Source organism: Cavia porcellus, unplaced genomic scaffold (assembly GCF_034190915.1).
Source record: "Cavia porcellus strain 051 isolate PalLab524CR breed Dunkin Hartley unplaced genomic scaffold, mCavPor4.1 scaffold_1, whole genome shotgun sequence".
Classification (NCBI taxonomy): domain Eukaryota; kingdom Metazoa; phylum Chordata; class Mammalia; order Rodentia; family Caviidae; genus Cavia; species Cavia porcellus.
Window position 1 is genome coordinate 234,376,995 of NW_026947484.1, and position 12,544 is coordinate 234,389,538.

Consider the following 12,544-nt stretch of genomic DNA (forward strand, 5'->3'; position numbering starts at 1 on the left):
TGCTAGATATTTAAAAAAAAATTGTATGGTGATCAAACTTGCGTTGTATAGAAAGACAAACTGGACTCTTAGATGACTCTATAGAGAGATGCAGTAGAGATTTGCTCTCGTCTACCCAACGCCTCTTCGTCCCTTGAGATGACAGAACCCCCTCCTGTGGGGACGTGTTCCACATGGTGTAGTGAGAATTGACTGAATCTTGCCCGAAATAGTGTCAACCAACCGGGCCTAGAACTTGCCCAAAAGAGTTGCTAAGAAACATCTTCTTGCTTGGCAGAATGTGGATGAAGGCGTTGCAGGGGATCAAAAGGTCTTACTGCCGTGTGGAGGAGAAATATCCATGGGATGGCAGGAGAAAGCCTGAAGGCTGGAGTTTGAGGCGTAAAGGTTCAGTGGTGGACAACGTCCAGTGGAAACAGTCGGAAGAGGAGGTTGCTGAGACCTAGATTCAGCCATTCCTGAAGCTTCCTTGATCTTTGCTTTCTCATAACCAGCACTGCTTTTCTTCCTGATTCCAATTTGTTGTGTTTCTTTCACTTGTAAGTGAGAGAATTAACAGTAGCATGTTCTCCCTGGTGTGCTCTTCTCTCGGCTCGGTGTCCTCTGTACATATTATGTCTGAGGTGGTTTGTAGGTCACCTAGTCAACCTGGTCAACCTCTTTTGGATTAAGAGAAGGCCACACAAATTCTCTGGGGAAGCCTTTCTAAGGGTTATACTACAAAAAAGTACCAGATGGACTCTTCTCTGACGAAATTTAGCTATGAGTTTGATTCCCAGCAGTTAGTGATGGTGAGGCCTCTGGAGGGGTCCTGGCCAGGGCTATGTGATTTGAGGGCCATGCCTGTCTATGAAGAATCAAAAACCTTTATTAAAATTTGTTTAAGAGAAAAAAAGACACAGAAAAGGAAACAAAAGGCAAAAGAGACAAACAAACAACAAACTCAAAACAATAACAGTATAGGTTAACAAAACAAGATTTTAGGAATTTGACAATGGTTGTAATATTGCGTATTGTTACCTTCAAAAGGGCTGCTTAGATTATCAGATATAGACGTGGGAAATTGGTCTAAACATATGAGTATTAACTGTTATTTTCCAAGAATTAATATAATTAGTAGTACAGTCATTTTAGCTAACACACACACACACACACACACACACACACACAGATTTGTGTCTTTTTCCTTTCCCTTCCTTAGAACAAAGAATCTTGGCTTGGCTATGGGAGCTCTGAAGTCAGATCTGGAGGGAAAGGAGTGTGTCCCTCTTTTATAGTCCAAAGCATCCCAGGGTTACCCCAAAATACAGGTGAACTCACTCCGTCCTCTTAACTGGCTGTTAACGAGCCAATCCATAATTTGCAAGTTGCTTTAAGAAAAGGCAAGAGGAGAAACCAACCACCAGCCTTTCTGGTAAGCTGTACAAGCCACATGGCCTCCAGGAAGAGAAAAGTCGGTCCTCCCATGAGCCTGTTGGTGTGGACTGGGAATCAGATACCACCGCCCCTCCAAGCAACCCCCTCCAGCAGGCCTGAGCATCTCCTGGGGGGTGACTGTAAGCAGTATAGCAAATATGGGGGATTTCCTTCTATCTTGTCTTTGAAGTCCAATATTGTTCTCACCGTTTTGCTTTGCTCTGATGAATTGTTTTGCTTTATTCAATATTGTTTTGATTGGTTTTATTCTGTTTTGTTTTTGGTTTGATTTTGCTAAACCTGATGGAATGGACAACTATTGTGAAGATAACAAGATGCACTATGGTAGCTATTTCTGTTTTCCTAGTATCCTGCTTTAAAGTTTTGTACCAACTTTGCTGCTTTGTTTTGATTGGCTCTGTTCTGTTTTGTTTTGTTGGATTTTACTATCTTTGAAATAAAAATAAAAAATAAAAGAAAAGGCCAGAGGAAAGGAACAGGGAAAACAGATTTGCTTTTATTATCTGAGTGGAGGTGAGGTGTAAGTGTGTGTGTGTGTGGTGTGCACACATGTGTGAAGCAAGCAGCAGCATACTCACCTCCTTCCTGATCTTCCAAGGATGTCTACAGTCCCTTGGTTAAGGTGACATGAGGACCTGTCTTCAGCAGAACACACCAGGACATAAACTAGAAGATGGGCTGCCTCCAGGCTCCACGGGGCCTGCGCCGAACCTCAGCAAGTCCTGCTTTGTCTTCCTGTAACTTCCTAGCAAGTCACAAAATTAAAACCCAGGTGACTTCTGTTTGGGGAACTCCAAGTCTTATGGCCTTTTGGGGCCACCATACCTTTTGATATACAAGAGCAAATGGGTGAAGCCCTCAACCCCAAATAGAGGGAAACTCAGGGCTTCCTGGGAATTTGCTCTCAATCCCTTTTTACTCTGATATTTTCCCCGTTTTTACCTTCTTCCCTTCCTCCCTGCTTCCTTCTTTCCTTCCCTCTCCTTTCCTCCTGGGGCTGTTTTCTCCTTTTTTGTCTTGTGTCAAAACAAATGTAAACACAGACCTTTCCCTTGATTTCCCCAGAGTAGCTCTAACATATTTTTTTTCATAAGTGCAGCTGGGAGAGGTAGTTGCATTTAGCACCAAAAAGCACCTTAAAGTCACAAATATCAGCTGTTCCCTTGCTTATGTCTCCTCTTCCGCCAGCCAGCTCCCCTCCCCGGGGCCCAGACTTCACCAGCGTCCCCCACCCCTCCGGCTTCCCTTCCCCTTCTCCCGTGGGGGGCTCAGCTCTACCCCTCCTCCGGCTGACTCCAGGCCAACCCTGGCCTCTCAGCAGCCTGCTGAGGACCAGCGTTGAAATGACTTTCCTTCACCGCAGCGGCATCCTTCCCTTACCAGCCTCTACAGGCGTGTAAAGATCCATCGTCCCTTTGATATGAACTATGTCACCTCCTTAGAGGGCAGAAGTAGGTGGAGTAATTCTGTTGGCTGTTTAAGCTGGAGCTTTTCTTTCCTGCTGCTCAAGCTTAGCTGCAGCCCAGAGTTGCTGGCATCGGCCCTTCCTGCCTAGTTTGATGTGCCCTACTCCAGCTGCTCCACCATCCCGCTAGTGAGCACACCGGAGTCCCACTCTGCCTCACAGCCAAAGAGCCTTTTAAAATAACCCAAGCTCTTATTCCAGGTATTCTGCCTCCCAAGCTGAAGTACAGCCTTGGGGTTCCTTGAGACATGCGACCCTCTTCTTTCTCCTCCAGCAAGATCTTGGAGCCTGCTGATTGCCTTTGTGTGGCTGAGAGTGTCACAGTACGTGATTGAGACCCAGGGCCCCTAGGCCCGGTAGGGCCCCTAAGCCTATCAGGTCCCGGGAACCTTGCAGAGCACCTGTTCATGGGAAACACTCTAAAAACATTCACCTGGCTAACCCAGGCACCACCATGCCCTGGACCCTAGGGAAAATGGCTCAGACTGGGATTTGCTTCCCTGGCCTTGCAGAAACTGTATGCTTTTCATGCTGGTATCGGCCCAGGAAGCCTGGGAAGGGTAAGGAGCCCTGTACTGAGAGGTGAGATCCAAATCCTGGCTGTTTCTTCCTGAAAGTAACTTCAAGGGGACAGGTAGCCGCGTCCCTGCTTGGGCCTCTGTTATCTGAAGAACAAAGAGCTAGACTAGATGAGGCCCAGAAGCTAAGTGAGTCCTGGCAAGGGGTGACCTTACTTAGGGCAGGAGTTCATCATGGTGCCTAGAGGTAGATGCCCGGCAACAGCGGAGGCAGGGCTGACCCTGCTCGGTGGGGGTCAGGACTGTGTGGCTACTGTCCTTGGAGGCCTAGGGTGCTGGATTCCGAGGAACTGAAGAGGACAGTGTGCCTGTAACGAGTACTGGAGGCGGTCACTCGGGACAGGACTGGGGAGTTGGGCAGGTGCTGTAGAGCTGTATCTCAGGGCAGTGGAGACCCTGGAGGAGGCTCTCAAAGGCAACCTGCACAATCTACCTATATTCTTAAAATACCATGTTCAGCCTGGGGCTGCATCTCTGCAGTAGAGCATTGATCTAGCATGAATGAAGCCCTGGATCCCTGACTCTGAAAAAAAGAAAAAGAAAAACAAGACAAAGAGAAAGAGAAAGCGCTTCTGTGGAGAGCAGACGAGCAGGAGGCTCAAAGGGAACTGGATGAGGGCGAGAGGGGAGCAGCCTTGTGCTAGGAGGATGCCGTGGGGATGAGGAAGCGTGCGTGAGGAGAAGGCACATTTTGCCGGTAGGACTGATCACTGTGGCCACCAATATGGCGAGTGAAGATGCTGGACACCTTGGGTCTCCCAGCACCTAGTCAGGGCTGCGTGAACGCAGTCAGCCTCAGAAGGAAGGATCGTCGGATCCACTGAGAGCCTGTACAACTTTGCTGCCGGCTTAGATACTGTCTTAGTTGAGGTATAAAATCTCACGTGTTCAGAAGTGGCACTCTTGGCAGGTGGGTGGATCACAGGGACAATGCATCCATCACTGGATGGCTGAATGTGCTGCTAGCCGGTGGGGCTGGTTGGACGAGGTGTGTCGCTGGGGGTGTTTATTTGGAGGGTACATCTGTCTTTCTATCTGTCTTTCTGGCTTCCCCCTTCCCTCTCTGCTTCTTGGCTGCCATGGGTTGAGCAGTTCTGCTCTCCCATGCTTTTCCACAATGCTGTTTCTGCACTGGAGCAACCAACCATGGACTGAATCTGCTAAAACTATAAGCCGAAATAAGCTTCTCCTCTTTTTAGTCACAAGTAGTAGATATTTTGTCCTAGTGACAGGAAAGCAACTAAAACAAAGGTGACTAGGTGGGAACCTCAGGCCTCTCTCCAAGTGATATTGAGAGGAGGAAAAAAATGAGAGGAGCTTGTGACAATGGCTGGAGCTTCTGCATGAGACCCACGTGTGACCCACATGTGAGAAAGTCCTCTATCTTCTGCACTGGTTTCCCATTCTCTGTGGTGGTGAGGAAAGCCCCTGCTAATCAAGCTTCAGAAACCTTGCTTCTAGATGTGGTTCTGGTTCAGCCTGGCTACTCCAAGTCTCAGATGGCTTTGGGATGACTTCAGGGCTCTACCAACCAGGACTGGCTGACAGGTGATTCCATCAACTGAGTTTGCTGGGCCTGTGATGGGTTGGTGCTCTTTGGGGAGAGAGAGAGAGAGACATGTGGTCCTGTGAAACAGGGAAAGAGAAAGAGCAGCAAATAGGGGTTTGGTGAGAAAGGGGGGGCCACTTGCTAAATAAAATGTAAATGAAGCCCACAGTGGCTGCCAAGGAGCGAAAAGTGACTGATGAAAACCTTATGTCTCTGAGTAAGTGGCCCGAGAAGCCTGCTGTGTGCACGCGGTGATGGTGTTGCTGTTGGTCTCTATGCAATGGAAAAATCTCCTATTTTAAAGAATACAGCGTTAAGAGGCTCTCCGAGACAAACCACGTTTCGCAGTTAACTAGTTTACAAGGTCAGTAACGGAAAGACAAAGTAAGTCAGCTGAAAATGTCTTGCTCAATAACAAAAGTTGTTTAAAAGCTCAACGTCACACGCCAAAACTGTAAGATAGGCTCACTCTGCAGCTGGCTTGTTTTGTTTTTCTTGCTTAAATACTTCTTCAGGGATAAAGAAGCACTTAAAAGTACTTTCAGGTACCAGGGTGGCTATTGCATTCCCTGATGTCTGAAAAATGAAAGCAATATTTGTAAAACATACAAACTTACTGTTACTTTTTCTAATTTGACCCCGAAGCAAACTAAAACAAAGGCAAACCTCACGACTGCTCGTTCTTAGTCTGCGGCACAGAATTCTAATTTCCTCACCCAGCACTCAGTGTGCTGTGCTTCGGACTGGAATTTTCCCCCATGGAGTATGCCCCCTGCCCCTGGCCGCTATGTCCCGTCTGCAGGATGGGGCTTGAGGTCAGCTACGTTTCCCTGGATGCTGTTTCTCCTGGCTATTTGAGAAAATGGTAGCTATTCCTTCTGGGGAGGGTGCTGGGGATGGAACCCAGGGTCTTATGCATGCATGCCCTTTACTACTGAGCTACATTCAAGCCTGTATCCAAATTCTATCTATCCTGCTAAAATTTCTATGGAGATCCAATTCGCCATGAAATGTTCTGTCTTGTCATCTATTTTCTTGACCATATTAATCACAGCTATTTTAAAGTGTGGATCAGAAAACCCTGAGATCTGGATCCCCTGTGGGGCTGTTTCTATTATGGAGATGCTTTTGGGCTCTGACTGATGTTACCTTTCATCACAGAGGATTTATTTTTGCTTTCCGGAAGGCAGTCAGAGGAGCAGAAGGTCATCCTAATCCAGCCTGGGATTGAGCTGCTTTGCCGCTGGCGGGTAGACTTTGTGAGGCTCGCTCTATTTCTAGCCCCTTCCCCTCATGTATAATTTCTCTGGGGTGTTCACTGAAGGCCCAGCTGGTCTGCGAGGGCCTGTCCTCTTTGGTGGGACTTCAGTTCCAAGTCTGTTTTCCAAGCTCACGAGGCTGCCAACAGCTCTGCTTGGCTCCCAGTCTCTCAGCAGAGCTCTGCCACTTGGGTGGGCCCTTGGGGAAAAGAGCCTTTGACTTTGACATTGACCTCCCATGTTTCTTCTCTTCCAGATACCCCTGACCCTCTGCTTGGCTTGCAGTGTGAACTCCAGATTTGACTCCTAGCCACAGGACGCCTACCAAAAGTCCACTTCAAGTTCTCAGCTGCTTTGCCCCCACCTTCTGCTTTGTGTTTACCTCTTGGTCACCTGCTGCTCCCTAATCAGCAAATGCTGGTGGAGGACGGGAAGCACCTTTGAATGTTATCTCCATCTGCCTGCTGCCCTCTGGCTCCCGACCTTTCCAGTCTGAGCCACCTTTAATCAGGTAGCTTTGGGATTCTGTTTTGGTTACTCCTGATTAGAGGACTGGCCTCCAATGAGTCACCACAATCCCCCCCCCCCCAAGCCACTCCGTTAGACTGTGAGCTCCCTGAGGGCAGGGATCTCCCCCGGGTTCTTTCCATCACCACTGAGGCCTCTAGCCGACCTCCTAGTTTTAAATGTCACCAGTGCACAGCCTGAACCTCTGTTCTGAGCTGGATCTGGTCCTTATTTCCACGTCTGTCACACGGACACCTCAAACTCAATACATCCAAAACCTTACTCTTCCATCCCAAGCTGCGTCTCCCCGCTTTCTGCTGCTTTGGGTCAGAACCTTGTGGACGACCACTGACAATTTCCGCTACCTCCCCTGCCACATCCAGTGTCCAAGTGTGGCAGGACTCCACCTTGAGGTGTCACATGAAGTCATCCAGTTCCCTCCTTGCAGCCACAGCCACGTCCCCGCCACCGTGCCTGTCCTGCTGGCCGCTCAGTAGTCTCCTCACGGTTCTCCCCTGAGCTCCGTGGCCTTCTTCCAACTGGGGAGAGTGATCCCTTGAAAACAGAAATCTGATTATGTCATTTCTCGGTATCACACCCTCCAGTGCTTCCCATTGCCTGTAATGGAAAGCTGGGAAGAGAGAGCCTCAAGGAGCCATGGGCCCTCAGGGTCTGCGCTGCTGCCTCTGCCCTTCCCTGTCCAGCAGGCACGGCAGGGTTCTCTCGGGGTCCCTTCCCGGAAGCTGGTCTTCTGCCAGGACACACCTCTTCCCTGCGTCTGCCTCTCCGTTGCCCGTTCTTTCAGGCCTAGCGCGATGTCCCCTCTGCAGAGGAGCTTCTCTGACCTCTGGGTAGATTACGTAACCCTGTTAGCTCACTGCCACTGTGTCCCCGGCTCTGATCACAACACAGCCGTGAACGTGTAGTTAACTGAGTGATTGCGTTTTTGCCCTGCTCTCCTCTCCTTAAGGCCACAGATTGTGGCTGTCTCAGTTACTGCTCTATCCCCACGAGCTGCAAAGTACCTAAAAGACCTTAAAAGAGTCCTAAATGATGTTTTAAGTAAATGAAATAAAAATCAGACAAGGGGGCAGATGGTCACCCCCAGGCCCCAGCTTCACTGCATGGCTGGGGGCGCTCAGCAGAGGGGGAAGCTGGGTCAGGGCTATTAGTTAGCAAATGTCTGAGACCATGACCGTAGAAATAAGAACTAAACTGCGGTCTAAGGCAGTCTTCCTATTCCTGAGCATAAAGCACTGGCTAGGGAGCCCACAGCTCTGGGTTCCAGTCCCAGGACTGACACAAATCCTGACAAGTAGCTGTTTGCAAAGCATTTCCACAGACAGGATCTCATTAGACAGGCTCTGTGACCTCCAGCAAACAGCTTTTAGAGGCCTGTGGGAGGGGGAAGGCCTCACAGGCAGCTGTGCTGTGCTCTCCCCTGGTCCTGAGGTAAGTCTCTGCTCGGGGCGCCATCTCTCCTGCCAAAGCAAAGGCTCCAACAAGGTGACCTCTAAGGTTCGTCTCTGAAATCTTAGAATTAAAAATTCACAACTCATTACATCATAAAGCAAGTTGGAGGGGACCCCTTTCTTGTCACATAGCTTTTCCTCCCTTTCAGCTCAGGTGCCAGGGTAGTGCCACCAGATGTTCCTAGCACTGTCGGGGTGGCTCCCCATGGTGCCATGTGAACACAGACTGTGAGACAAGGCTTTTGTGTGGGATTTTGAGAGCCAATGCCAGGAAGGAGAGGCTCAGAAAGAGGCAGGAAAGAGAACAGGCTGGGTGGGCATGCGGGTGCGCCTGGTCCGCTCTGCCTTCTGAGGCCCTTGACCTTCTGGATCCGCAGAGCGCCTCCAGAGTCCTCTCCCAGAAGCCCAAGTGAGGAGGTGACTGTCCACCACCTCCCACGCTCACTGAGTGCTCGAGGCAGCACTCACCAGTGGGAGGCGGCTGAGCCCCCGTGGGCCCGTCTACACAGAATCACACCAGGGTGTGATGTGGAGGCCAGGATGTCGGAAGGAAGCTGGAAAAAGGGCAGGGTCACCCCTCTCAGGGCCCAAGGACATTCCTTCCACACTCCCATGAACACGCGCCGTTTCATGAATGTCAAGGACCCTCACCCTCTTTTCTGGGAAGCTCTTCAATATCCGGGCTATTGAGAACGGGGAGGGAGGATGCCCATTATCTGAGCTCAGTAGAATCTTGGGAAAGAAGCAGCTCTTTCGGCTGGGACCTGAGTGACAGCCAGGATGGAAGCTGTGACAGTCTTGCCGCAGCTAGGTTGGGGTGGTTTATGTTCCCCCCCTTGCACATGTGTGGGGCACCCCAGAGTTGGTAACTTCTAGGCTTCCAGTGGAGAGAGCCTCGCCAGCCTCCCCCGGGGGCACAGTGCTTTCTCTCTGCCCTTCCTTTATAAACTCCAGTCTTTGCTTCCCTCAGCCTGGCCCTCTGATTCTCAAATGTCTGATTTATTAATAAAAAAAGGAGCCTTGGCTGTGTGTAGCTTCTCTCACCCCTGCTGTAACAATTCTACTCTCCTCCAGGCAATGTGAAGGGCAGACTAAAGGGAAAATTGTGTCTTATGGGAAGATGGGGAGAAAGAACATCAGGATGTAAATTTCTGTGTATTTCTGTCCATGGACTTCTGAGCCCAGGGTTTCTGAGATGTGCGCATGCGCTGTGGGAGGCCATCAGGTCCTGTTTGGCACTTCAAAAGGGCCTCCGTGGACTCTGCTTCCTGGCCAGTCCTCTGAGCTCCTGTGGGAGCTTCTAGGCCTTGCCCTCAGGCCGGGGTAGCCAGGAGCCCCACCTGGGTGCTCTTCCCTCCCCACCAGTGTGCACTTCTGCTCTGTACCGAGCCAGGTCTCAGGGAAGCCAGGCGCCAGCCCCAGGTCCTCAATGCACCAGAGGTGCTTCTGACCCCCACTGCCACCTTTGGATTTTTCGTCCTCTCTGTCCTAAGACCGTGCAGGACAGCCCTTCCATCCTGTTCTTTCGGCCTACCCATGATGTCTCCAGAGAAACCGTGCTGTCCCGCAGGTCTGCCTCTTGCTCCGCCACAGCAGGAATTTATGACCTCTCCTTGGACAAAGCATAGCTTTCCAGGCAGCTGGGAACCATCGCAGAAGGCTGGTTGACTTCGGTTGAGCTGGCTCAACAGGGCTCCACCCTAGCCTAGCACCGAGCTGCCCTGGAGGGAGACCCCCAGGCTGAGGAAATAGTACTCTATCCTCTCCTTCACACATTCCTTTAATAATATTTATGGTATGTGCCAGTGGTAAGTTAGAATTTAAACACCCCTTGACATTTAAGAAAATAACAGCTTTAGATATAATTGATGTATTATACAATTCACTTTGTGAAATATGTACCTCGGTGGGTTTTAGGCTTTTCAAACTTGTACCCCCCATGGCCACCATCTAATTTTAGGACATGTTCTTTTCTCCAGAAAAAAGCCCTATACCCACTAGAAGTCGCTCTGCCATCTCCATTATTTTGGATCTCTGGGTTTGTCTATTCAAGATACTTCATATCAATGGATTTGTGATTAGCTTCTTTCATTTGGTATGTTTTCAATATGATTTTATCCACATTGCATCATGCATGTATACTTCATTTCTTTTTATAGCCAAATAATGATTTATTGTACACATTGTATTTATCCATGCATCGTTATTGACTGTTGGGTTACCTCTGCCTTTTGGCTCTTATGAATAACGCTGCCATGAACAACCTTGCATGAGTTCTCACGTAGACAAGTTTTTATTTCTCTTGGGTACAGACCAAGGAGTAGGGTTACGTGGTAACTCCACCCTTTGAGGAGCTGCTAGACTTTTCCAAGAGGTTGCCGGATTTATTGTTCTCATTAGCAATGTATGAGGGCTCCCATTTCTCTACCTCCTCACCCCCACTGGGTATTTTTCTTTTTTAAAATAGTCACCCTTGCAGGCAGGAAGAGGTTTGCATTTGCCTCTCTTTCCTGATGATTGACAGAACTGAGCACCTTTTCAGGTACTCAGGGCCATTCATACGCTGTCTCAGGAGCAATGTCTATTCAAATTCCTTATTTTAAAATTCTCTTTTTATTGTTGAGTTGTAAGAGTTCTTTACATATTCTGGATACAAGTTCTTTTTTGATGCCTTTTTTTGAATTTTAAGAGACATCTAAATCAAGGTGGAAGCAGGCGTTGTTTTTTTAAAGAATCATCCTATGTTGCAAGGTGACAGAAACCTTACAAAGAATGCATTCCATCCCACACTGGCCCTAGAGGGAAGAGGACACTGTAGAACTGTCCTTCCTTAGGGCCACTTCACTGCTCGGTGATGCCCATTTCAAATCCTTGCTGAAGAGGAGTCACAGAGCCCCAGCGGGCTAGACGGGGAGGAATACAGACTGGTTAATCAGCATCATAAGAAGGATTTTCCTTTTTTTCTTGTTTAAAGCACAGGCTTTTTTTTTGGGCAAACGAGATGGTATATTAAAAGCATTTTGGAGTTGTAAAGGCATATGCAAATATAAGGTGACATTCTTATTGTTACTATTGTTATTTGTGGGAACCACGGAAAATCTCATCCTGGATGAAATCACAATCACAAAGTCTGCAGAGGTAAGATGAGGTGGGGGGATGAAAGTTGGGGGAAGCTTGGTTGGCAAACCTTAGAGAGAGTGAAAACAGAGACCTTTGTGATTTCTGGCTCATTCCTTTAACCACCTGTGTAATAATTTACTTAATATTTTTTTAAGTGAGCTCTTATTTTTTTTAAGTAAATAGATATAAATAGTGGAAAGTTTGTGTTGCAGTTATAAATTACCAACCTGCATCATTTTCTCAATATGAAAACAGACAGTGTTATTTAAGTCTCTGGATCCCGTTGCCCTCTGGGCCTAGAACACGGTCCCGTCATGTCACCCTGGCTCACCACATGTCACTAACGTCCTGCTCTGGTAGCACCTCTGCTGACACTGCTCTGGCCCCCCGTGGCTCCAGCACCAGCCAGCGCCAGCCTCTGGGCTGGTCCTGCCTTTGCACCGAGCTGCTGTGGGCTGTGGCTCGCAGGTTCCTTGGAGTCCACACGGACAAGCATTCTTTGTGCTGTTAACCCAGCTCCGACCCAGCTCCCTGTCAGCCGACAGGGGCTGAGTCAGAAGCTAAAAGCTCCGAGGTGCCAGCCCTTCTCTCCAGGTGTTTTGTTGTCCTTGTTTTTAGCAAGTGTCCCTGGGTGTTAAAGACACAGCCAGCAGGTGCCAAGCTGCCATTTGCACCTCGTGTAATCAGGAGGTGAGGGAGAAGGAAGCTGGTTCTCAGGGTGTGATCTCAGAGGTGCGCTGGGTCCCTGAAATCCCCCACCCCTCCATGCCTTGGGGATACCCAGCCCTGCAACTCACCCACCTCAGCAGCATCACCACCTCATCAGTGTCCTCCTTCCCCGGAGAGAAGTCAGCACACTCTGCTCCTCTCCGGAGCTGCTGTGGGGATGAATAGCCCTGGCAGACACACATGGCAGGTAGAAGCCACTCAGAACAGGACAGCAGGAAATCAGGGACTCAGCAGAAGATGGGATTTAGTTGTGACTTTGCCTGCTGAAGTCCTACCCCTCCTTCCAGGCCTTAACCTTTTTAATGTTTCTCTCTGTCTCTCTGTCTCTGTCTCTGTCTCTGTCTCTGTCTCTGTCTCTCTCTTTCTCTCTCTCTCTCAGTACTGGTGATTGAATCCAGGGTTTTTGCACTAGTTACACCCCCATCCCC

General features: G+C 49.1%; 1 long non-coding RNA gene across 4 annotated transcripts in view; it reads left to right on the forward strand.

Moving 5' to 3' along the window:
- LOC106028370 (uncharacterized) overlaps positions 1-9,292 on the forward strand; it is a 35,969-nt gene extending 26,677 nt beyond the window's left edge. For 2 of the 4 annotated variants that reach the window (XR_010041253.1, XR_010041250.1), the window contains 2 exons: positions 278-6,288; positions 6,545-9,292. This is a non-coding gene — a long non-coding RNA (uncharacterized LOC106028370). The remainder of the gene's footprint in view (positions 1-277; positions 6,289-6,544) is intronic. The other 2 variants (XR_010041254.1, XR_010041252.1) reach the window with 2 other exon arrangements.
- The last annotated feature ends 3,252 nt before the right edge of the window (positions 9,293-12,544 follow it).